At 37.2% G+C, this 24,894-nt stretch overlaps 1 protein-coding gene across 1 annotated transcript in view; it reads right to left on the bottom strand.

The window, feature by feature from the left end:
- Positions 1-24,894, bottom strand: part of CFAP299 (cilia and flagella associated protein 299) — a 605,941-nt gene that overhangs the window by 412,023 nt on the left and 169,024 nt on the right. The window lies entirely within an intron of this gene.

Genomic DNA, 24,894 nt, shown 5'->3' on the forward strand with positions numbered 1-24,894 from the left:
AAAGCAGGTAAAAAGCTTTTTAAAGGAAGACAATACTTTCAAGGAATTCAATAAGGCATAGTACACATAAGGTTTAGACATTGTCAGATGAAAAACAGACACAACAAGAATATAATAAATTATTAAGTTTTTTAGTATTGAGATGCTTGGCCCAGTGACATTAAAGTAATAGGAAGAAAAAGGTAAAGAACAGTACTTAGCTATCCACTAGGTTTCTCCTTGTAGGAGGTCCTTTGTACTTGCTTGGCAGACAACTTTGGTGTAACTGTATCATATCTGTGGTCTCTCTAGCTTTGTGGAGTTTTCTTTCTGCTTTATAAACAATGTGTTCAACTTAAAGTTTATTTGCCAAATTTTTTACTGTGTTACTCAAATAACATGTAGATTTCCAAATATCAATGAAACAACAACAATAATAGTAGCAGTTAACATGTAATTAGCTTTTACCATGTGCCAGACATAGGCTGCGGAATTTCATAGGATTTACATAATTTACCAATATTATGCCATTTAATCCTCACAACAAATTAATCAGAAAATAACTATTAATCTTATTTTACAAACCAGGAAACTGAACCTTAGCCGACACATAATGATTAAGGGACAGAGCAGAAGACAATTCTAAATCTACCTGACACTACAGAGAATGGGCAAGATAAATATGGCTTTCCAATCTTACATTCCATAATGTTGCACAGAAATGATCAAAAAAGTCAAGAAGTTTATAATGGACTAATAACTATTTTTTAATATCTTGTTCCCTTCTAACAAACCTTTTCCCAACACTTAGCAGTAAATATCTAGAAAAGTATCACATTCTTCCTTATGCTTATTTCTCTTATTTAAAAAAATAGAAGTATTAAACTGTGATAAGATATTCCAAAAATAGCCAGATCTCCAAGATACTCAATTGAGATTTTAAGACAGCTCAAAGTAGGAAGAAGAAAAGGCAGTAGGAAGAAGCACCGTGTCATCTTCGTCTTTATACCTTAAAAAATCTTTCCCAGAGTCTCATCACCTGTGCTTGCCTCTTATATTTTAATGGTCAAAAATGGGTCACATGGCCGTGTCTAGTTGCCAGGGAGGCTGAGAAAGCAAGTATATTTAGCTGGGCACATCTCCACCTTGAACTAAATCAGAGATCTCTCTTTAATGAACAAAAGAACGGATATTCAATAGGTCATTATCAGTTGCTTCTCACAGACTAAAATAGTCTTTCTGGTTTTTTTTCTGTAGATTTTCAAAGATGATAAAAGACTATAATTTAGTATTATAATTAAAATATTAATTCTAAATTGGAAAATTGTATCAGCTGCAGGTGGAGTAACATTTGAAAACAAATCTTTGAGCCATAAGCTAAAATAATAAAAACTAGTAAAATTATCAAGCACTTCATTTTGCACTTTAAGAATTATTTAAAATTATGTTCTAAACATTAAAAAGCAATGTTTAAATTGAAATATAAAGGTAGGTAACAAAACTATAATTTGAAAAGATACATGTACCCCTATGTTCATAGCAGCACTATTTACAATAGCCAAGACATGGAAGCAACCTAAATATCCATTGACAGACGAATGGATAAGTAAGATGCAGTATATATATAGATACACAACGGAATATTACTCAGCCATAAAAAAAGAATGAAATAATGCCATTTGCAGCAACATGGATGGACCTAGAGATTATCATACTAAGCAAATTAAGTCAGAAAGAGAAAGACAAATACCATATGATATCACTTGTATGTGGAATCTAAAATACGATACAAATCAACATATCTACGAAACAGAAACAGACTCACAGATAGAGAGAACAAACTTGTGGTTGCCAAGGGGGATGGAGGTAGGGGAGGGAAGGAATGGGAGTTTGGGATGGGCAGAGGCAAACTATTATATATAGGATGGATAAACAACAAGGTCCTACTGTGTAGCACAAGGAACTATATTCAATATCTTGTGACAAACCATAATGGAAAAGAATATGAAAAAGAATATATATATATCTATATCTGAGTCACTTTGCTGTATAGAAGAAATTAACACAACATTGTAAAAATAACTACACTTCAATAAAATTTTTAAAAATGATAAAAAAGAAATATAAAGGTAAAAAAATTTAAATAATTCACAATTCCTTTCTTTCACTCACATTTCACATCTAAGACATCAGGAAGTTTTTTGAAAGCTACCTTCAAAATATATCTGGAACCTGGCCATGGTTTCCTATTTCCACCTTCTTACCATCATGGTCAAGCTATCCTCAACTCTTGCCTAGATTATAAAACTAGACTTTTAACTGGTCTTTCCACTTCCTCCTTTGCCTCTCAACACAACAGCCACAGTCATATTCTAAAATGTAAACCATTTTTGCCTCTGCTTTTAACCATCTAAAAGATTCCAATCTTTTTCCGAAACAAAACTTCAAGTTTGTATGTTGACATTCAAACTTGATCACAAGGCCCTATGTGATCTGTGCCATCACCCACTCCCACATCACAGATCTTGAATCTCATTTCCTATCGGCTCTACTACTACTTATCCACTGTAGCCACTCCTGGGAGCACACGTCCACCTCAAGCTCTTTGTACGTGCTTTCACTCTGCCTGGAGCACTTTCTCCCCCAAATTTGCTTGGCTTTCTTCCTCAGTTTTCTTTCTTCTCTTCTTCACTCTCATCATATTGATTAGGCATTGCTGGGGGACACTATGAAAAATGGCAGCCCAGCCCCTCTCCTCCAGCATTCCGTATCCTACCTCTTCTGCTTTCTTTTTCTTCTCTGCATTTATCATCCTTGTAACATACAACACATTGTCTTGTTACTTATTTATTGTCTCTCTTCCCTCCACAGAGTAGCCTCTATCAAAGTAGGGACTTTACTTTTTGTTAACTGATGAACCCTTGTGCCTGAACATGGTTGGCACATAGGAGATACTCCATAAATACTTGTTGAGTGGCTTGATAGACATCATTATTTAATAAAAAAGAAGAAATGCCTTATAGATCAGAAACAGAAAAAGAAAACTAGATTACAGCTTAATTAAATGACTTTCTTTTTTGCATAAGATTTCTACAAATGATATTCTCTAGAAAATATCAACTTGGTAGCAGGGTACCCATATTATCTTAAAAACATTTCACTTGACTGTTTCAGGAAGTATTTATATCTTACAAATAAAATCTATACTATTTCTGAAAGAAATCACCAATATTAACATGATATATTTTGCTACTCTTGGCATTTCAAATTTTGAAACACTATGATCATAGTTTCAGACATATTTTCAAATATATCTGTGATGTCATTGCAATCACATTCCAAAGCAAACATCTAGAAGTTGAAACTCCTTGTGTATTTCACATAAATATTCTCACCATACTAGTGAACGTGTGACTTGCTTTGCTAACTCACATGCATTTTAAAAATTAGTATTTATAGTCTGTAAGGAAAATATTCCAACTTGGTGATTTATACAATTTCTTCCCTCAGGTCACATTCTTTTTCCCTCACTGTGTTCAAATACTGCTTTCAAAACAAGAGATTAGGTGTTTAAAAATTTTGCACCATATTAGAAAAAGGAAAATCTGCTGTCTTTTAATTCAGTTAATTTGTATGTAATTCACTGTCCTTCCTTTGGGTCCACAGGTCCCCTCACCTCCCTGGGTTTTTCTTACAACCTACCTTGTTTGCCAACGAAAGGAAGGCCCTGTGTCTAAACAGGGAGTTAGCAAGTACAGGTGAACAAGAAGTCCTTAGACTCTCTCCATGCACACAGAAAAGAAAAACAAAAACTAAAAATAAACACAGCAGTTCCAAAATAGCTCTTTAAAATGTTTCTCTGCTAAAATTCAGGATAAAAATGTGTTCATGTGAAATACATGACTGTATTCCAGCAATGATTAAACCACATTAGGGTGACCCAAATGGCCAACTAATTTTACTGTAAATGAGTGAAACTATCAGCACAGATTGAGAGGAAATAAACAATCCAACACAGAGATACAAAAGCAGTGAGTACTGTTTTGAAAATTCAACTATGCTAGTTCATGTTTAGAAAATAAGAACATTATTTGTCTTATACAATGCAGTATACTATAAAAATGAACCAGGAAAGGTTTCTCAAACTGTTCACATGACTAAACTGAGGCATGAGACATGAGTCATACCTATTCTCAGGAAGGAATTGGAAGAGAGCCTATGAGCAGAGAACACAGCACATGCAAAGGGCTGGATGTAAGAGAATATGGTTCAGGCAAAGGTGCAAGAGACTGGGGCTTGAAGAATCCAGCAAGAGAGAAGAAGACTGTTGCCAGATCACAGAAGTCACTGAAATGTTTCATTGAGTTTGAGAAAGATTGTTTTGGCTACATGCAGAGAGTAGATTGAAATGAAGATATTCTGAAGGCAGATAGAGAAAGTTTGTGGGAGTAATCCAAACAAGGTAGTTCCATGGCCTGAAATAAGATAGTGAGTGAATAGAAGTGAATGTATTTGATATCAGTAAGGTAGTAAAAGTGGCAGGATTTAGGAATTGTTTGCGTAGACCAAGAAAGGAGTAAAAAGTGGTCAGAATAAGCAAGAGATATTGGGACACTGAAATTTAAATACCAGAATGAGAGCTGGAGTGAATAAGATGAGTTTAGTTTTGAATACACTGTCTTTAAGGTTACTGTAGAATATTCAAAGCCAAAATCCAGGAAGAACCCTTGTCTCTTCTCATCTAGTCCATGAGCAAAGCCTACAGGCTCTAACTTCAAAATATATCCAGAATCTGATCTGACCATTGCTCACCATTTGCTCTTCTCTTATCCTAGTCCAAGATAAGGACTCTTTTGGGATTATTGCAACAGTCTCTTCATTGGCCTCCTTGTCCCTTTATAACTGATTTTCAATATAGCAGCCAGAGTGAACCCTTTAAATTTAAGTCAGATTGTGTCATTGCTTGGCTCAAAACCCTCCAAAGACCTCCCATCTCACACAGAATGAAATCCAAAATCTTTAGATATGACCTTGGGCATAGCCTCCAAGGTCATGCCCCTCCAACTAGCCTCTCTGATCACATCTCTAACTATGCTGTCACCGTTCTCCTTGCCATTTCTCAAACAAGCCAAGCACACTCCCATCTCAAGGCTCTGTACATGTTCCTCTTTCTGTCTGGAACACTCTGCCATCAGATATCCGCATAGCTCGCTGCTATACTCATTCACTTTATTAGGAAGGTCTTCCCTGATAAACCCATCCTGAGCCTACCTAAAATATCACACTGCCCCTTTCTAACTGTTTAAACATTCTTATTTTTCTTCATAATATAGTACTCATCACTACCTGAAATTATACTATGCATTTATTTATGTGTCAATCATCTATATCCTTGTATGGAATGGAAAATACATGAAAAAAACTGGTCTGTTTTGATCACTATTCCTATCACTTAGAAAAGTTCCTGGTCATAGTAGGTGCTCAATAAATAAATTTTTAATGGATTCAAGAGGAGATATCTAATAGGCAGTTGGATATATGGGCATGAAAAGACCGTAGTCAACTTGAAATAAAGCTTTGGTGGTCCTTAGTTACAGTAATTAAGGACATGAGAGTAAATGTTTCCCAAGGAGAAGGAACTCTAGCATTTAATTTCCAAACAATCACAGAACAAAAGTGCTAATACATGTCTCCCAAATCTGGATGCGGGGGTTCCACCTTTCTTTTACAGGTTTTATTCTCCTATTTCTTTGATTCTTCTAGATATCTCTACCTGGCTATCACACAAATGTACCGATAGATAGCTCCTTTCTTTCCCACAGGCCCACAGTTATGAAGCTTTATCAAATCTAGTGCCTAAATTATCTCTTGATTCTCTCTCCTCTGCCACTGCATTCATTCATCCACTCATTCAAAAAACATTTATTAGCTATCTATTACACTCTAGATACCATACTAAGAGCTGGGAATGCCAAGATAAATAAATCAAGAAACACACAGTTTAATGAAGATGACAGGAATGTAAATAATTATAATACAATGCGGGACACTGTGATTAAAAACACAATGTTGCACAAGAGAGAATGCAAATTCACATTTTTGGAAGTAGGTTGGCAGTGATTGTGATCTGGGTCTGGAAGATAATGAGAACTGCAATGCAATGTGGGAGAGATGTGGCATTTCTGAAGGGAAAACAAAGGGCAAGTTCAAAGCCAGGGAGTGGGAGGTGTGAAACAGCATGAGATGTTTCTGGAACACGAGATGTTCTTAACTGTGTAAGGCTCTAGTTTAGGGTGTAAGGTGGTGAAGTGACAGGAACAGCAGAACTTAATAACTATCAGCAGAAAACAGGAAAGATTTTTTTCTAGAAGAAAGGAATATTGCCAAGAGTAGTAGGTTGAATTCTCTGAGAATCAGACTTTGAGCTTCTAGGATTATGTGTACGAGGCTTATTGGTGAGTGTTCTCATCATTGCTGTAAAGGAATGTGCAAGGGGAAAAGTTTAACTATACTGCGGTTGCAAAAGGGGTCTCACAGAGACGTTATAGCTCTTCAGAGTTATTCCAATTCAAGGCAAGAAGACCAGACATTTATATCCTGACATCAACTGGTTATTGGATGTGGGCTGTGCGTGAGGTCTGGGTAGTAGGCCTGGGAGGTGAGCCAGGCAGCGTCCTTCTGTAAGGGCAATTCCTGGAGAGGAGCTCAACTGTGAGGCTATAGCAGCCAATAATCTCCCCACAGCTGGAGAAGAAGGGCCTTGATCTGAAAGGGGGTTGCTATAGACAAATGTTTATGTTCCCCCCAAATTCATATGTTGACATCTAATCCCCAGTGTGATGGTATTAGGAGGTAGGGTTTTGAGGAAGTGATTAGGTCATAAGAATGAAGCCCTCAGGAATGATATTAGTGCCCTTATGAAAGAGACCCCAGAGAGCTCCCTTGCTCCTTCTGCCATGTGAGGACGAAGTGAGAGACAGCCTTCTATGAACCAGGAAGCGGGTTCTCATCAGACACTGAATCTGCACAGCCTTGATTTTGGACTTGCCAACCTCCAAAACTGTGAGCAATAAATTTCTGTTGTTTGCAAGTCACCCAGTCTACGGCATTTTTGTTAAAGCAGAGTGAACAGAATAAGACAGGGATCTAACCATCTCTCCATGATGTCCACTACAAATGGAGACACTTAGACATTAGACTCAGAAGGTTCCATGAACCATGACTCTAAAGAAAAATGGCTGGAAGGAGACACAGGAAAGTACTTGCCTTTTTCTTTTCAAACAAAGTGGCATAAGCATGTTGTAGGGAAAGATCCAGTAGCAGAATGAGGTTGCAAATATAGGAGAGAGGGTCTAATGGGCTCAAAAGAGGGCTAGAGGAATTCTAAGGATTGGCATTAAATTCAAATATGGAAGGGCTTCCAGTAAGATGAAAACTATCGAGCAGCTTCCGATGTACCTCCTTCCATTTATTTATGAGAATAACACACAACAAAGTGAAAAATGCAGCCACACGAGAAACCAGAAATCTTAATAAATAATCTACCAGACCGCAAGAATTGTCCATTAACCAAAATGTAGAAGGGGCTCTGAATCAGGAAATAGGAGAAGGAAGTTAGGGGTGATAGCCACCCCCAGCTGCTTGCAAGCCTAATGCAGAGATCACAAAATCTGTCAACCAAGAAGACAGCAATCATTCTCTTCTTCAAGGTCTGAGATGGCTAAGTTCTTTAACCACCCTTCTCCAACAATTCTTTTCTTTATATAACAACATCATAGAGTATCCCTTCTTTTCAAGCATACACACAATGTTGGCAAAAGCAATCATAAGAAGCCATAAAGACTTAATAAACTCTGAAACAGAGGGGGCACACCAGGAAAGGAAAGGGCATGAATGGCAGTGCAGATGTGAGAATGGTTATGCAGTTCCAGTGAAATGGAGAGCAGACCAATCCTGCTAGGGCAGCATGCACAAGAGAAAGAGGAATCACTGGTGAAAGATGGGGAAGGCCTGATTATAGAGGGACCTTCACTCTCTGATTTTGGCTTTGCACACTGTCCTCTAAACAACAGAAAGTCGTTAAGGGCTTTTGTAAAAGGTGGATAAATGAAACAAGTGGTATTTTAGGAATACAAATAAGGCCCTATGCCCTTCTTTTGCTTCTTCATTGCCAACACCTACATAGGCAAACGTTGTAAGGAAAGATGCAATAAACGGAAAAAGGTCACAGACAAATTCTTATAAAACCCTCCAAGTCTCTTCCTATGCTAATCTGTCATGAAAACTGCTTCTAATCTGAGTAGGATAATATTTTTTACAGAAACAAATGTTACTGTTAAGATTAAAAATTTTTACTAGCAAGTCCCCAATGATTCCATGACAAGCAAGCATGATGTAGCACTGAGGAGCACATTTCTGAAAGATGATGATGAATTTATATAAAGAGCAAATAACAACTGCTAATATTACCTGAATATGTTTAGTATGAACTAGGCATTCTACTAAGCACTTGTGTGCTTTATCTCATTTGATCCTCGCAATAATAAATGAGGTAGGTACTGGATGAGGAAAATGTAGCTTGAAAAATTTAAGTAACTGCCCCAAGGCCACACAGCTGATATCTTGCCCTTGTACACTGTACTTTGGAAAGAGATGGAAAAAGTTCAAAGTGCACTTTTTGTCTAATTAATTGTAACATCTCAAAATAAAGGCCTTATATACGTGTTTATTCAAAAACTAGATGTTAGGCTCTTAGGATGCGTACAGTGCTGGCTAGACTGGGAACTAAAAGGGATGTAAGACATGATGCAATAGAACAGCTAAGTAAATCCATTCTGCTTGTCTATTTGTCTATTTGTTTATGTTTGTTGGTCAGTTTTAATTAGAATCACAGTATATACCTTACAAACTGTAGAATAACCTTATTTACTAAAACAACAAAGTACCAAGAGAGCCCATTAAAAAATGGCAATACCTCATTTGATTTTAAAGTTATAAATTGCAATTGTAAGATTGTACTAATGCAAAAAATCTATACTCATTATTAAAAATCATTAGAATATTTAGAAGGTTTCACTTCCCTTTTAATTGCTAAGACAGAATGATATTGAAGAGATGACACACAGGTTTTTAATTTAAATTTGCTCTTTAATAAATACACATTAGCATAAATAGTAGAAACTATGTCACTAGCCTCTAGAGATTTATGATTTTTGATTTACTACGTACTAGTCAAATTTGCATGAAAGACTTTTTTAACTGGGCAGTAGAAAGATTTGGGGCCCTAAAGGAATAGAAAGTTATTTTTTACTTTGAACTTCTGTTCAGTATTATATAATGAATTTTCTATTTTCTATGCCAAAATGTAGTCTTTCAAGCTACTTTCCAAATGAATACACTTTCTTAATTTCTTGATTAAAATTGCTGAGCAATTCATCTCAGTTGAAGTTTGCAGAGTATTTAATTGCAGCCTATCTTAGTCCATTTGGGCTGCTGTAACAAAATACCACAGACTGGGTAGTTTATAAACAACAGAAATGTATTTCTCACAGTTCTGGAGGCTGAAAGTTCAAGATGAAGACACCAGCATGGCTGCATTCTCTGGAGAGGGCTGTCTTCCTGGTTCATAGCCAGCATTTTCTCTCTGTGTCTTCACATTGTAGAAAGGGCCAGAGATCTCTCTGGAGCCTCTTTTTATAAGGCACTAATCCCATACATGAGGGCTCCATCCTTATGACCTAAGCACCTCCCAAAGGCCCCACTTCCTAACACCATCATCTTTGGAGGTTAGGACTTCAACATATGAATGGGGGGTAGGGTATAAAACAATCAAATCATAGCACATCCCAAGCAGAGGACCCAGCTGAGCTATGCCCGGACTCCTGACCCTCAAAAACTGTTAGATATATGACTGCTAAGTAGTACATGTATGTACTGTTCTCATTCTAGAATCAGCTGATATTAAAAACCAAACAAAGTATCCATATCTCCTATATGATTGCAGTTTCCTGAATTATCTCTCTGATCAATTATTCATCTACTAAAACAACAAAAAAAATTTAATGCCTATCATGTGTCCATCAACAGAGGAGGGAATGGATAAAGAAGATGTGGTACGTATATACAATAGAATACTACTCAGCCATAAAAAGGAATGAAACTGGGTCATTTGTAGAGATGTGGATGCACCTAGAGACTGTCATACAGAGTGAAGTAAGTCAGAAAGAGAAAAACAAATATCGTATATTAACACATATACATGGAATTTAGAAAAATGGTATAGATGATCTTATTTGCAAAGCAGAAATAGAGACACAGACGTAGCGAATAAACATATGGGCACCAAGGAGGAAAGAGGTGGGGTGGGAGGAATTGGGAGACTGTGATTGACACATATACACTATTGACACTATGTATAAAATAGACAACTAACGAGAACATACTGTATAGCACAGGGAACTCTACTTAATGCACTGTGGTGACCTAAATGGGAAGGAAATCCAAAAAAGTGGGGATATATGTATATGTATAGTTGATTCACTTTGCTGTACAGTAGAAACTAGCACAACATTGTAAAGCAGCTATACTCCAATAAAAATTAATTATAAAAAAACAATAAATGCCTATTATATGTCAGACCTAGTACTTCATGCAGAGGCTAAAAAGTAAGCAAAATCAGACACAGTCCCTGCCTTCATAAAGCTTATTGTCTAGTGGAAGAGAGAGACATTATTCAATTAACCATAAACTCATTTATAACACTGAGACCGCTATAAACTCCAAGAGGAGGAATTTGTCATAAGAAGAGTTTATATACATAGAGGTCAGAAAGTTTCTCTGAGGAAGTGAGCTGGGTGATGATGAGAGGTAAAATCTTTCTAGGTGAAGGAAGAAAATGTATACAGAGACCCTGTGGCAGAAGGAAGAAAAGGATCTGAAAAAAGCTGAAATGACTGGAGCAGACACAGTGAAGGGGAGCAGTGAGGGAGGAGACCAGGGATCTTGATAGGAATGACCAGTTAGCAGGAGCCCTGGAAGTTTTGATAAGGAGTTTTATCCATCAGGAACTCTTGAAAGCCTTTGGAAAGCTTTAAGCAAAAGGGGGACATGAACATATTTGCATTTCAAAGAGATCACATTGGCTATATGGTAGAGAATGGATTGGAGAAGACCAGAGTGGATATAGACAAACTCATTAAAGAAGACACTGCAACAGTCCAGATAAATGATGACGATAGACTGGAACAGGTTCATAAGAAAGGCTGAGGAGGAGACAGATGGAAGCTGGTAGATATAGATAAACATGTTAAGATAAAATTCACGTGTTGGTAATGGACTGATTTTCTAGGGAGGCAGTAACACCCTAAGATGACCCCCAATGAGTCATGTTCTTATATAATCCCCTCTCCTTGAATACAGGTGGGACCTGTGACTTGATTCTAATAGAATATGGCAAAGGTAGTGGGATTTTACTCTTGATTACATTATGTCATAGAAGGCTGTCTTAACAGACTGGAGAGAGATTCTTTTTCTGGCCTTGAAGAAGCAAATACCAGATACCGTGAACTCCTTATCGAGACGATCATAGAGCAGGGAACTGTGGGTAACCTCTAGGACCTGAGGACAGCCTCCAAACAACAGCCAGCAAACAGTCAGGGCCCTCAGTCACACAGCCACAAGGAAATGAACTTCAACAACAACCAAAAGGAACTTGAAATAAATTTTAACCTAGTCAAGCCCTCAAACGAGAATAAAGCCCTGCTGCGGACTTCCCTGGTGGCGCAGTGGTTAAGAATCCGCCTGTCAATGCAGAGGATACAGTTCTATCCCTGGTCCAGGAAGATCCCACATGCTGCAGAGCAACTTAGCCTGTGGGCCACAACTACTGAGCCTGCGCACCACAACTACTGAAGCCCGCACACCTAGAGCCCGTGCTCCACAACAAGAGAAGCTACCACAGTGAGGATCCCACGCACCACAACGAAGAGTAGCCCCCACTCACTGCAACTAGAGAAAGCCCACACGCAGCAATGAAGACCCAATGCAGCCAAAAATAAAACAATACAATAAATAAATGTATTAAAAAAAAAAAGAATAAAGCCCTGCTGACACTTTGATCACAACCTTGTAAGATCCTCAGCAGAGGAGTCAGCTAAGCTGTGTGCGGACTCCTCCTGACTCACAGAAACTGTGACATAATAAATGTGTGCTGTTTTAAGCCACTAAATTTGTGGTAATTTGTTACACATCAGTAGATAAAGAATACATCTAGAAAAAGAGAGATATCTAGGTTCTGGTTTGCATAGTCAGAGGGTGTGGTGCTTTTCATTGAGTTAGCAAGGATTGGTAAACACCCAGGTTTAGAGACAGGAGTTCCACAATTAGTTTTGTTTGGGGCATGTTGAATTTGAGGCTCCTTGAAACACTCAAGAGGCATGGTAATTAGATATTTGTATATATGGGGCTAAAAGAAGCCTTAGGCTAGATCAATGGTGATTTTGCCCCTCAGGAACATTTGACAATGTCTAGAAATGTTTCTGATAGCCACAAATGGGGGTTACTACTGGCATCTAGTGGGAGAAGCCAAGAATTCTGCCAAACATCCTAAAATGCACAGGATAGATCTCCATGCCAAAAAAAACGCACCCAAATTATCGATAATGCTAAGGTTGAGAAACTCTGGGCTAGATATATAAATGTATACATAGGTGTGTGAATAATGTATGAATCAATGGGCATGGTATTAGATTATCCAGAAAAAAAGCATAAAGTGAAAAGTTGAGACAATTTAGAACTGAGCCTTCAGTAAGGTCAACATTTTATGGCTGGAAAGAGAAAGATTAACCTGCAAAGGAAACAAAGATGGAGTTGCAAGAAAAGTAGAAGAGAATACTATATTAAATAGAAGTTTGAGTTCTTCCAGAGTTTGTCCTAGGTATTTCCCCTTCTAGGCTGTATTCTCCTTCAATGATCTCACCCACTATTGCATTTCAAGAGAAGTGAGTGTTCCAGGGTTAATTCCAAGGTTTGGCTGTTGTAAACTCAGTGGTATATATGTTCTCAGATATCTGTGGATTAGTGTAAAAAAAAATCACCCAAGTCAATTTCCATTCTTAACTAACATGCCTGCCCAATCAAAGCACTCACCCAATAATGAACACATTATAACATTTCATCAGAGTGAGGAAGTTTATGTTCAATTTATCATAGTGTCCATGGTCTTAGAAATTTAAGTCAGTTCTTCTCTCAGTCTTTCCTTGTCCAACATGAATCCAAAATATTTCATCTGTTCTCAAATAAATATCTACACATCACTCTTCTTTCATGTCTTAGAGGGTGTTTGAACATGATCTTCTAGGCATAGATAAAAAGAAAGTCTCCTGGAGGTCAAAAGACATCCTTGAATTTTAGTGGTCTTAATGACTACAGTAATTTGAAAATCGTTGATCAATTTTCTTGTCATGAATAAATATGTGAAAAGTTGCTCAACATCACTCATTAATAAGTACGGTTGACCCTTAAACAATGTGGGGGTTAAGGATGCCAACTCCCCCCAGCGTAGTTGAAAAATCAGGGTTTAAATTCATAGTCAGCCCTCCAGCCCTCCTTATTGGTAGTTCTCCATCCACAGATTCAACCAACTGCAAGTCTTGTAATACTGCAGTACATATTTATTGGAAAAAAAAATCCACGTACAACTGGACCCACACAGTTCAAACCTGTGTAGTTCAAGGGTCAACTGTACAGGTAAAAATATAGTGGGGTATCATTTTTCATTTGGGAATTTGAAAAGATAAAAAAGAAGTTTGATAATAGCCTGTGGTAGCTGAGTACAGTAAATCTCATAGCCCATTTTTAGGAATGTAAGTTGGTAAAATTTGGGGAGGACTATTTGGAAATATCTATTAAAATTTAAAATATACATAGTTTAGCCCAAGGATCCACTTCTCAGAATTTACTATACTAATATACTAATAAAAGAAAGCAAATATATTAATATATTCACTGTAACATTTTTAAAATTTATTTTTTATTGAAGTATAGTTGATTTATAATGTGTTAGTTTGTTAGTTTCTAGTGTACAGCAAAGTAATTCAGATATATATATCTGAATGGTTTATCACAGGATATTGAATATAGCTCCCTGTGTTATACAGTAGGACCTTGTTGTTTATCCATCCTATATATAATAGTCTGCATCTGCTAATCCCCAAATCCCAATCCATCCCTCCTCCACCTCCCCCCCCACTTGGCAACCACAAGTCTATTCTCTATGTCTGTGAGTCTATTTCTGTTTCATAAATAAGTTCATTTGTATCACATTTAAGATTACACATATAAGATTACACATATATTTGTCTTTCTCTTTCTGACTTACTTCACTTAGTATGATAATCTCTAGGTCTATCCATGTTGCTGCAAATGGCATTATTTCATTCTTTTTTTATGGCTGAGTAATATTTCATTGTATATATATACCACATCTTCTTTATCCATTCACCTGTCAGTGGACATTTAGGTTGCTTCCATGTCTTGGCTATTGTAAATAGTGCTGTTATGAACATAGGGGTCCATGTATCATTTCAAATTATAGTTTTGTCCAGACATACACATGACTGGGACTGCTGGATCATATGGTAGCTCCATGTTTAGTTTTTAAGGAACCTCCATACTGTTTTTCATAGTGACTGCACCAATTTACATTTCCACCAACAGTGCAGGAGGGTTCCCTTTTCTCCACACCATCTGCAGCATTTATTTGTAGACTTTTTAATGATGGCCATTCTGACAGGGGTGAGATGATACTTCATTGTAGTTTTGATTTGCATTTCTCTAATAATTATCAATGCTGAGCATCTTTTCATGTGTTTTTGGCCATCTGTATGTCTTCTTTGGAGAAATATATATTTAGGTCTTCTGCCCATTTTTTGATTGGGTTGTTTGTTTTTTGATATTGAGTTATATGAACTGATTATATATTTTGGAAATTAAGCCCTCGTCACTCACATTGTTTGCAAATATTTTCTCCCAGTCCATAGGTTGTCTTTTCATTTTGTTTATGGTTTCCTTTGCTGTGTAAACACTGTAGCATTTTGATAAAGGTAAATAATTGGGAAAAATCTAAATGTCCATCAATAGGAACCTGGTTAAATAAATTATAGGACATCCATATATTAAAGTAATGAGGTAAATCTATATCCACCAAGTGAAGTGATATTTAAAATATATTGATAAATGGTTAAAAAGGTCACAATATATTATTCCATTTATGTGTAGAAAGTACATGTTTGTGTACATATATAAAAATTATATACATTTTCTATTAAAAAATGTCTGAAAGAATGACTACCATAATATTTTTAGTAGCTTACTCCAAGGAGTATATTAAGGATATAGACAGAGAGACTTTTGCTTTTTATTTCACACAATTTTATTTTTTAACTTTTTAAATAAATATATATTGTTTTGTAATAAAAATATTTTAGAAAGACTATAATACAAAAACTTTCAATAAAAAATAGCAATAACTTCAACCTGAAAAATTCTAGTAAATAGTGCTAGTTTCAAAAATAGATTAATTATATTCTCTCTACATATATGTGTATATCTAAAATTCTCCTCAAAAATAGATTTAATAACATAAAATAAACTTTCCAGTATGAATGACATATAGAAAATAATATAGAAAATTTAATGTATTTTTAAAATATTTCCCTTAAAAGGACTTGAATATGGTTGAAGGACAAACTGGATAAAAGTCAGAATAAAGAAAAGAGATTTAGAAGAATGCAATATGATTTTTTTTTAAATAAAGGGATGCTTACAGGGTAGTTTGGGGAGGAGGATGCTAAGGGCCTGAATTACGTAGACAGAATGTGGAAAAATAAAGGAGGTCAGAACAGTGATAAAGAAGAGTGCAAATAGGGAAATGGCATTGAAGATGGATAGGAAAAAAACGCGTTCTGGATATATTTATGATGTAAAATAGGTAGATGTTAGCAATTGACCAGAAATTGGGAGCAAGACTATGGGAGGAGTCCAAGATGACTCCCAGTTTCATGGGAGATGAGAGTGAACCCAAATAATGTAATGAATATTGAAGAATCTATTTCAAGCAGGACATACAGTCATTTTTTAATAGATTTAAATATTAAGGTAAAGGAAAATTTGGGGGGATTCAGTAAATAAATTCTGGGAACACTGGGCAGGTGGTAGGTGATCATCCTGGGGTAAGTGATCATCAATGAGAGTCTCAATAATATTACCAACGTTCTGGCAGACAGTCAGGCAGCAATCGCTGGTGGGAAAGCTTAGTAAGTTCTAGTAAGCAACAAGCTTTAAGATCCAGGGTTCCAGGGCTGGCATCCTACATTTGGCCACATAAAGCAGGACCTCAGGTTGAGAGAAATGAATACTGAGAAGGATATCACATAGCACTCTAGCTTTCAGAATCTGTTTTATGTGCTCTTCTGTTCTTCAAGGTCATATTCTTCCTCCCATTACCCCAAGATTCTTCACTTGCTAGGACACCAAAAATGAATACTAGAAAATCATTAGATCTGAAGATGTTAAATTTCCGAGACATTTGTGTTTAATGATTAAACTGCCATTTAACTCTTAGTAACATAAAAGCCTTTGGGACCTAAAGTGATAGTGAGGGAGATATTTTTGAGTAAAAGGTATCTCTTGGCAGTCTTCAGCTCATATACTAGCAGTAAAAACTTACTTTGTCTACTTAAAAAACTCTTCATACTTAAATTCTCCCTTCTCCAACACCTCCTTCTTCCTGAGCTTGCTTTAAGTCTCATTTTAATACATTTGTATTAGTCTAATTTCTGCTATTAGACTGTGAGCTCCTTGAAGGCTGAGAATACGTCACCTATAATTTTATTTTTGGCACTGAAAATAGCACAGTGTTTTTTGTTTTTTGTTTTTTTGTTTTTATAAATTTATTTATTTATTTATTTATTTTTGGCTGCGTTGGGTCTTAGTTTCTGTGCGAGGGCTTTCTCTAGTTGCGGCGAGCGGGGGCCACTCTTCATCGCGGTGCGCGGGTCTCTCACCGTCGCGGCCTCTCTTGTTGCGGAGCACAGACTCCAGACACGCAGGCTCAGTAGTTGTGGCTCACGGGCTCAGTTGCTCCGCGGCATGTGGGATCTTCCCAGACCAGGGCTCGAACCCGTGTCCCCTGCATTGGCAGGCAGATTCTCAACCACTGTGCCACCAGGGAAGCCCTAGCACAGTGTTTTGAAGCAGACATTTATTAAATATTTGTTGAATGAATGGATTGGTTTTCAAGGTAACACTGTCTAATAAATAAAAGACTGGGTCAGCAAATTATCTGATGTCTTATTCATTTTGGATGAATTTCAGCTGCTTCTATAGTGACTTAGGGCATTCCTTGAAGTTTACTTAAAATGATAAAAAATTTCTAGTTTAAATACCATAATGGGTATTTTTATCATTCTCTCTTTTGAAAATATCGTCTCATGTAAGGCAAGATGGATTTCTATTGTATGAGCATAAATTACAGTACAGATAGTACAGATTTGTTCAAGAGCATACTGTGATAAAAATCAGAACTGGGTATGAGATTCAAAATTATAGGTTCCTGTTCTGCAACCACTAGACTACTTATGAAAAATTTCCCCTTAATTTATTGTATCATTTACTTGTTTTATTTACCTTTTATTTCAGGGAAATTTCTGAAAGTGGTAAAATAACTCTTTAATATTTTAGTTAAGTAATTTACCATTTTCAGAAAAGTGTATAAAACATTTGGCACAGAACAAGACATTTTATGCATATTAAAATAAAACCATTCTCTTACTTTTGTCATAGCCAAAGACTACCTGTCATAACATTCAAGTATAAAAACATTAGTTTCATATAACAGAAATAGAAGCCACTTCAATGTAAATCAAGGAGTAAAATATTCAAGTGAACATCAATTTTGTGATAGTCATATAATAATTAGAATAAAATTTATCTCTTATTGTACCTAGGGAAAATCTGTACCAAATCTGATATCATTTGTTGAAAGTTTTACTTAGAACAATACATACAAGAACTGGTTTTTGTCAGTTTAATCCTTCAGGAATGAACCTAAAATCTCCATCATTTCAGTTATTAATATCTATTTTTTTGTACTATTTTTAAGTTTTCAAGTGATCTTAAGACTTTCTTTTGTCTACATATTTGGTGTCATTGCTCTTATGGCAAAAGTTTTCTCTATTTCTTTACGTACATAATTCCTTTGTCCTATGAGTTCATCTTTTTTTTTCATTTTTATTTTTTATACAATTTTTAAAGTTTACTTTTCATTTACCATTTATTACAAAATATGGGCTATATTCCCCATGTTGTACAATACATCCTTGAGCCTATCTTACGCCCAACAGTTTGTACCTCGCACTCCCCCACGCCTATATTGCCCCTCCCCCTTCCACACTGGCAACCACTAGTTTGTTCTCTATGTCTGTGAGTCTGCTTCTCCTTTTTTCATTGACTGATAAAAAACTTAAATTGGTGGCCCACTATTCACAAGCATGGCACACTGTGGTATGTGTTTTCATAGATGTCATAACCGTAGCTCCATATATCTTTATTTTTTCTTCATTTTCTTTTTTGTTTCTAAATTATATTTGCTTGCTATAAGGTACCTTAAATTATTTGTAGAATAAGTTAGAACATAATTTATAGTTTTTTAAAAACCACCATAAAGTCTTCTTAACCACAGTTTTAATTTTTAAAAATGTGTCTACTATCTTTAAAGTCACTTTTCTGAAAGTATATATGACTTGGGTGTTTTCTGCTGGCACAACCACTTATGCGTGAGTAGATATGAATCATCAAGGTCTCATCTTCTTACATACAAGGCTGACCTCAGTACCTTGAACTTGTACCCTAGTGGGGCATAATTTGGTGAAGGTGTATTATAGCTGAGTTACTGCTTGTAGGGAATGTTTAATGATGATCCATGGGAAACTTTTTCCCACATTAATTGGGATGTAATTGGCATATAACATTGTGTACATTTAAAATGCACCAGGTGTTCATTTGATACACTTACATATTGCAAAATGATTACCACTGTAGCATAAACTAACACCACCATCACATCACGTAATTACCATTTCCTTTTTGTGAGGAATACATGTCAGATATACTCTCTTATTTTTCAAGTATATAATACAGTACTGTTAACTATAGACACCATGCTGTACACCAGATCCCTCAAATTTATGCATCTTCTAACTGGAAATTTCTACCCTTTGGCCAACATCCCTCCATTTCCCCCAGCTCTCAGGCCCTGGTAACCACCATTCTACTCTCTGTTTCCACAAGTTTGGCTTTTTAAAATTCCACATATAAGTGATATCATACACTTATTTATCTTTCATGTCTGACATTTCACTTAGCATAATGCCTTCAGCTGCATCCATGTTGTCCCAAATGGCAGAATTTCCTTCTTTCGCATGGCTGAATAATATTCCATTATATATGTATATACCACAACTTCTTTATCCATTTGTCCTTGATGGACACTTAGGTTGTTTCCATATTTTGGCTATTGTGAATAATGCTGCAATAAACACGGGAGTGTAGATACTTCATTGGGATTCTGTTTTCATTTCCTTTGGCTATATACCCAGAAGTGGGATTTCTGAATCATATGATACTTCTATTTTTAATTTTTTGTAGAACCTTTATACTATTTTCCATAAATGCATCAATTTACTTTCTCATCAACAGTGTACAAAGGTTCCCTTTGTTCTGTATCCTTGCCAACACTTGTTATTTCTTGTCTTTTGGATAAGACAGGTTTGAGGTGCTATCTCACTGTGGTTTTAATTTGCATTTCCCTGATGTTAGTGATGTTGAGCACCTTTTCATGCACCTTTTAGCCATCTGTATGTTTTTAGAAAAATGTCTATTCAGAGCCTCTGCCCAATTTTTATTCAGATTGTTTTTGTTATTGAGTTGTATGAGTTACCCTTTTATCATATATATGGTTTGCAAATAATTTCTTCCATTGCATAGGCTACTTTTTCATTTCTTTTTTTTTTTTTTCTGTTAAAAACTTTGATTTGAGTAGGGAGGTATCTTATTGCTCTTGAACAATAGGGCTGTCATATGAAAATGAAGATACATTTCAGAATACACTCTTAATAAATTTACTGATACTTCATGTGTACTAGATAATATTCTAAATTATTGAATAATAATGCTTGAAATAGGTCATTACTACTTATCCTCATTTTATAGTTTAAGAAGCTGAGGTTATGTAATTGCCCCAGTTACACACCTAATAAATATTAAAGCAGGGCATCTGAAGATAAGCATTTACTATGTGATAATATCTGCTTGTAGTGAGAAAACACATGCCCCTAAAAGAATGCAGCAGTATTTTTAAATTAATTTTTATTGGCGTATAGTTGATTTACAATGTTGTGTTAGTTTCTGCTGTACAGCAAAGTGAATCATATCCACTCTTTTTTGGATTCTTTTCCCATATAGGTCGTTACAGAGTACTGAGTAGAGTTCCCTGTGCTATACAGTAGGTTCTTATTAGTTATCTATTTTATATATAGTAATGTGTATAAGTTAATCCCAGTCTCCCAGTTTATCCCTCCCCCTCTTTCCCCTTGGTAATCATTTCCTTTGTTTTCCTCTGACTGGGTATTTTCAAAATTCCTATCTTCTAATGCACAGATTCTTTTTCTATTTGGTCTATTCTGTGGTTGATGCTTTCTATTACATTTTTTATTTCATTCACCAAATTCTTCAGCTCCAAAATTTCTGTTTGGTTCATTTTAGGACTTCTATCTCTTCGTTAAATTTCTCATTGTGTTAATGATTTCATTGAATTGTCTTTCTGTGTTTTATTGTAGTTCATTGAGTTTCCTTAAAACAGCTTTTTAAAATTCTTTATTGGGTAAATCATGGCTCTCCATGTCTTTGGCTTCAGTTACGGGAAGATTACTGTGATCTTTCATAATGTTTCCTTGATTTTTCCTGTTCCCTGGAGTTCTGTATTGCTGTCTTCACACTTGAGTTAGCAGTCACCTCCTCCAATCTTTATTAACTGACTTCAGTGTAACAATACCTTCCATCAGTCCTGGTAGGCATTTTGAGGCTTTCTCAGACCTTGTATGACTATGCCTGCTCCATACTTCTTGCTCCCACTGTGGCATAATTCTTAAGCTTGGATGTCTTCTCTCAGTCCTACAGTGCACCAGGCTGCTTGCTGATAGCCTCTCTTTGTTTTCCTGAATGTAGCCCTACCATGGGACTTTTTAGTGGTTTCCCTGTGGCCCACAGAACCTGGCCTGCTTTCTGTGCATGCTTACTAGCCTCCTACCAAAGCTCACTCTCCCTGCTTTCTGGAGTGACCATAAGGAGCCAGCAGCAGAGTAGGGGGAAGTGGGCGAAGGCACGTAGGTACTGCAGGTACCCATGGGCCATTTGGGGGAATTCACACATGAGGCTTCCCCAGTGGCTCGTGGGCAAGCTTCCTAATGAAGTCCACTGTGCAGCCATCAGAAACTACATCCCTTTTATACCCTCTCAGAATCATATCTGCCTCTTTCCCAATCTCCTTCTTCCTCCCAGTCATGAAGCTCTCGGTTTAGGACTCTGGATGCTGGAAGAGAGAAATGAGTCTCTTTGGCAGCATCCCGCACAGCTGAAGAAGCCTCACATTCATTCACCAGTTCTCCCTTCTCCCATGGGAGACATCTCAGGCCAAATGGATCTCATTTAGGCCTAAGCTGTGCCACCTGGGGGATGGGTGATGTGGGCAAAGTCAAGTTATTCTCCTTATCCACTCCAATTCATCCAAACTCATATTTTTTTTCTCTCCAGCAGAGTGCTACAACTTCTTCTCTGGAAACCTAGACTTCCACAAAGCCTCTCTTGTCCCTCCATGGGTAACTGCCCAGGTCAGTGTTCTCCAGGTGCTCTGGACCACTGCCGAGAGGGCTGGAACTGGTTCACAGGCTACTGCAGGGTCCACAGCTGGTACTGAGGTCTGTCAGTCTATTACCCGATGCACAGGTGGGCGAGACTCTTTCCAGGTCCCTTGGCGTATGGTACTGGATCCCACAACTCCCACAGAGGCAGTTTTATTTGTGGATAAATAAATGCCAAATTTTTGTTGTTATGGGGGGGACAAAACGAGGAATGTCTTATGCTACTGTGATGGTGATGTCACTACCATCTTGGGCAATGTTTTGACAATTCCATATTAAAGGTAAAGGTAAAGGAGGAAATTTTAAGGAAAAAATTCTTAAACAATCAGTAGCTTCTTTTGGCAGATCAAAATATAGCCCTCCCTAATGTGTCAGAGAAGGTAATCAGAAAAAATGCTGATAGAGAACAGGACCAAGTGAACTAACTCTAAGGTATGCTGCTAAATATACCCCAGCTAGCTGGTAAAAGTCAACATTTTGGTGCTCAGAGGAGATAAAATGAGTTAAGGAATGCCCCTCCCAGAACAATGTTTTAGATAGGCTTATTTCTCTCTGGTTGTGTCACATGATACAATTAAACATACTAAGTACTCAAAACAGAGTGAACACATAGAAGATTAAATAAAGAACTCTTAAAGAGGTTTAAAAGTCAACATGTGCTTCTTTCATACTGTCTTCAAAGATCTGTTGGCAGCTCTCCAGTGAGACCCCCAAACTCGTGGTTGCCTAGAATGGAGATGGGGAGGCAGGCAAGGAGTAGAAAGCCTGTATCTCTTTCTGCCTTGGTCCATCCCAACGCTCACTAACTATAGTTCTTACACTATATGAATCATAAAATTACGTGCTCAGAACTCAGAACGATGCTCCAGGTATGGACTAACTTGTAGGTTTCTGAGCTCTTACCCACTTTGCTTTTGTAACTTCTAGTGAGCGACATATATTTGGGGATCCATGATTTGGGTCCTTTGGATGGCAGTGTTGACACATATTTGGCTATGGCCAGTTAAAGCCCCTACATTTTCCAGTCCTAAACTGCTCTTCAGCTCGGCTTACCACCACACCACCACACCATTCTGCACTTAGCTGGTTGACTTATTGAACATGAGGCTAAAATTGTATATTGGTCCCGATACTAAATTACACCTCAATGCTTTTGGCCCATTCCAGTCTGTTCTCAATTTTTTTGAAATCTAATTCAAATGTGTTGATTCCTCAAAGCTTTAGGTAACTACAAATGTATTTGTTCAACAAATAGTAACAGAGTGCTTTCTATGTGTTAGTAACTATGCTAGGAAGTGAGGTTACAGAGATGAGAAAGATAAAAATGGTTTCTATTTAATCACCAGTATTGATAAAACTTTTTTACTCCTTTACAATCGAGCCTTATGGTCTACTACTCCTGCCCACGTATGCTGTGGCTCTATCCATACTGAACTTTACAGCATTCACTTTACTTGAAAAGTACTTTCATAGTTGTATTTCTTAGTGTGTGCTATTCCTTCTGCCTGTTACAGCTTTCCATGCTTTTTTTCTAAGCAAAGTCCTACTCACTTCGTCAAAACCTAGCTTAAATGCCAAACTAGGCCATCGGTGACTGTTCTGAGCAAGCTGAGGGTCTCACACTCCCATTCACCAGGGCAGGAAATCTGATGTATGCTAAGTCAGCATGCCTCTCTCAGTCCTGTTATCTTTCCACCCAAGGTGTAACCTTCGTCGGTCATTTTCTCTCTCTTAAATTCATATCTCCATACATTTCTGTAATTCCTCTCATCTGACCAAACATTGGTTTTCCTTCTTCTAAAAACAGAGTACTCCCAAAAAAGTATTTCATGAAGAACAAAGAGACATGCATTCTGAACATTTTCACTGAACATCTTCTCTATGTCCTTGCCTTGATTCAAACCTGGTTTTCCCATATAGAACTCATGGGTAAAATCCGCTCATTTCCTCATATTCTGTTTTACGTTAGAGTCAAGATGACTAGTTATCATAATCCCAGATCCTCAATGATGCCTCTAGATCTTTATGCCTACAGAATTCCATGAGAACCTTTGATTTTTAAAGGCTTATGCTGCATTCCAGCTTTCTACCCTCTAAATCTCCTTGTTACTATTTATCTATCAATCTCTTAGCCATTGCCCCACATTCACGCAAGGCTTCGTGCTTCTCAGCATTATTTCCTGTATACCAATTGCTAATATCACCTTCAGTATCTTCAAAGTCCAAAAGCACAAGCTTAATCTCTCATGCTTCCTCATCTTCAGTGAACCTCACTTCTACTCCACTTTACCATCCAACTCTTTTTTCTGTATCCTGGTTCTTTTCATAACCTGCAACTGGTCCACTGCCAAACTCTGAAACTCAAACAACCATACCTGTCCATTATCCTAGCTCTATAACTCAGCTTTTCTCCCCCTTGCACCAGGTCTTAGATCTTAGTAAGGTACCCAATTTCTTTTTTTTTTTAAATAAATTTATTTATTTATTTATTTGTTTGTTTGTTTATTTATTTATTTTTGGCTGTGTTGGGTCTTCGTTTCTGTGCAAGGGCTTTCTCCAGTTGCGGAGAGCGGGGGCCACTCTTCATCGCGATGCGGGGGCCTCTCACTGTCGCGGCCTCTCCCGTTGCGGAGCACAGGCTCCAGACGCGCAGGCTCAGTAGTTGTGGCTCACGGGCCTAGCCGCTCCGCGGCATGTGGGATCTTCCCGGACCGGGGCACGAACCCGTGTCCCCTGCATTGGCAGGCGGATTCCTAACCACTGCACCACCAGGGAAGCCCAGGTACCCAATTTCTAATGCTTCTACTTTCTCCCTGTCAAATACACTAATCATATCTCTACTTTATCTCCTCTCATATTCAACTCCATAGTGCACCGTATCAATTGCTCTTACTATGTCCTCAACTCCCTCGCTTATCCCTATAATACACCCTCACAGATT

The sequence above is a fragment of the Balaenoptera musculus genome, chromosome 5 (assembly GCF_009873245.2).
Source record: "Balaenoptera musculus isolate JJ_BM4_2016_0621 chromosome 5, mBalMus1.pri.v3, whole genome shotgun sequence".
Classification (NCBI taxonomy): domain Eukaryota; kingdom Metazoa; phylum Chordata; class Mammalia; order Artiodactyla; family Balaenopteridae; genus Balaenoptera; species Balaenoptera musculus.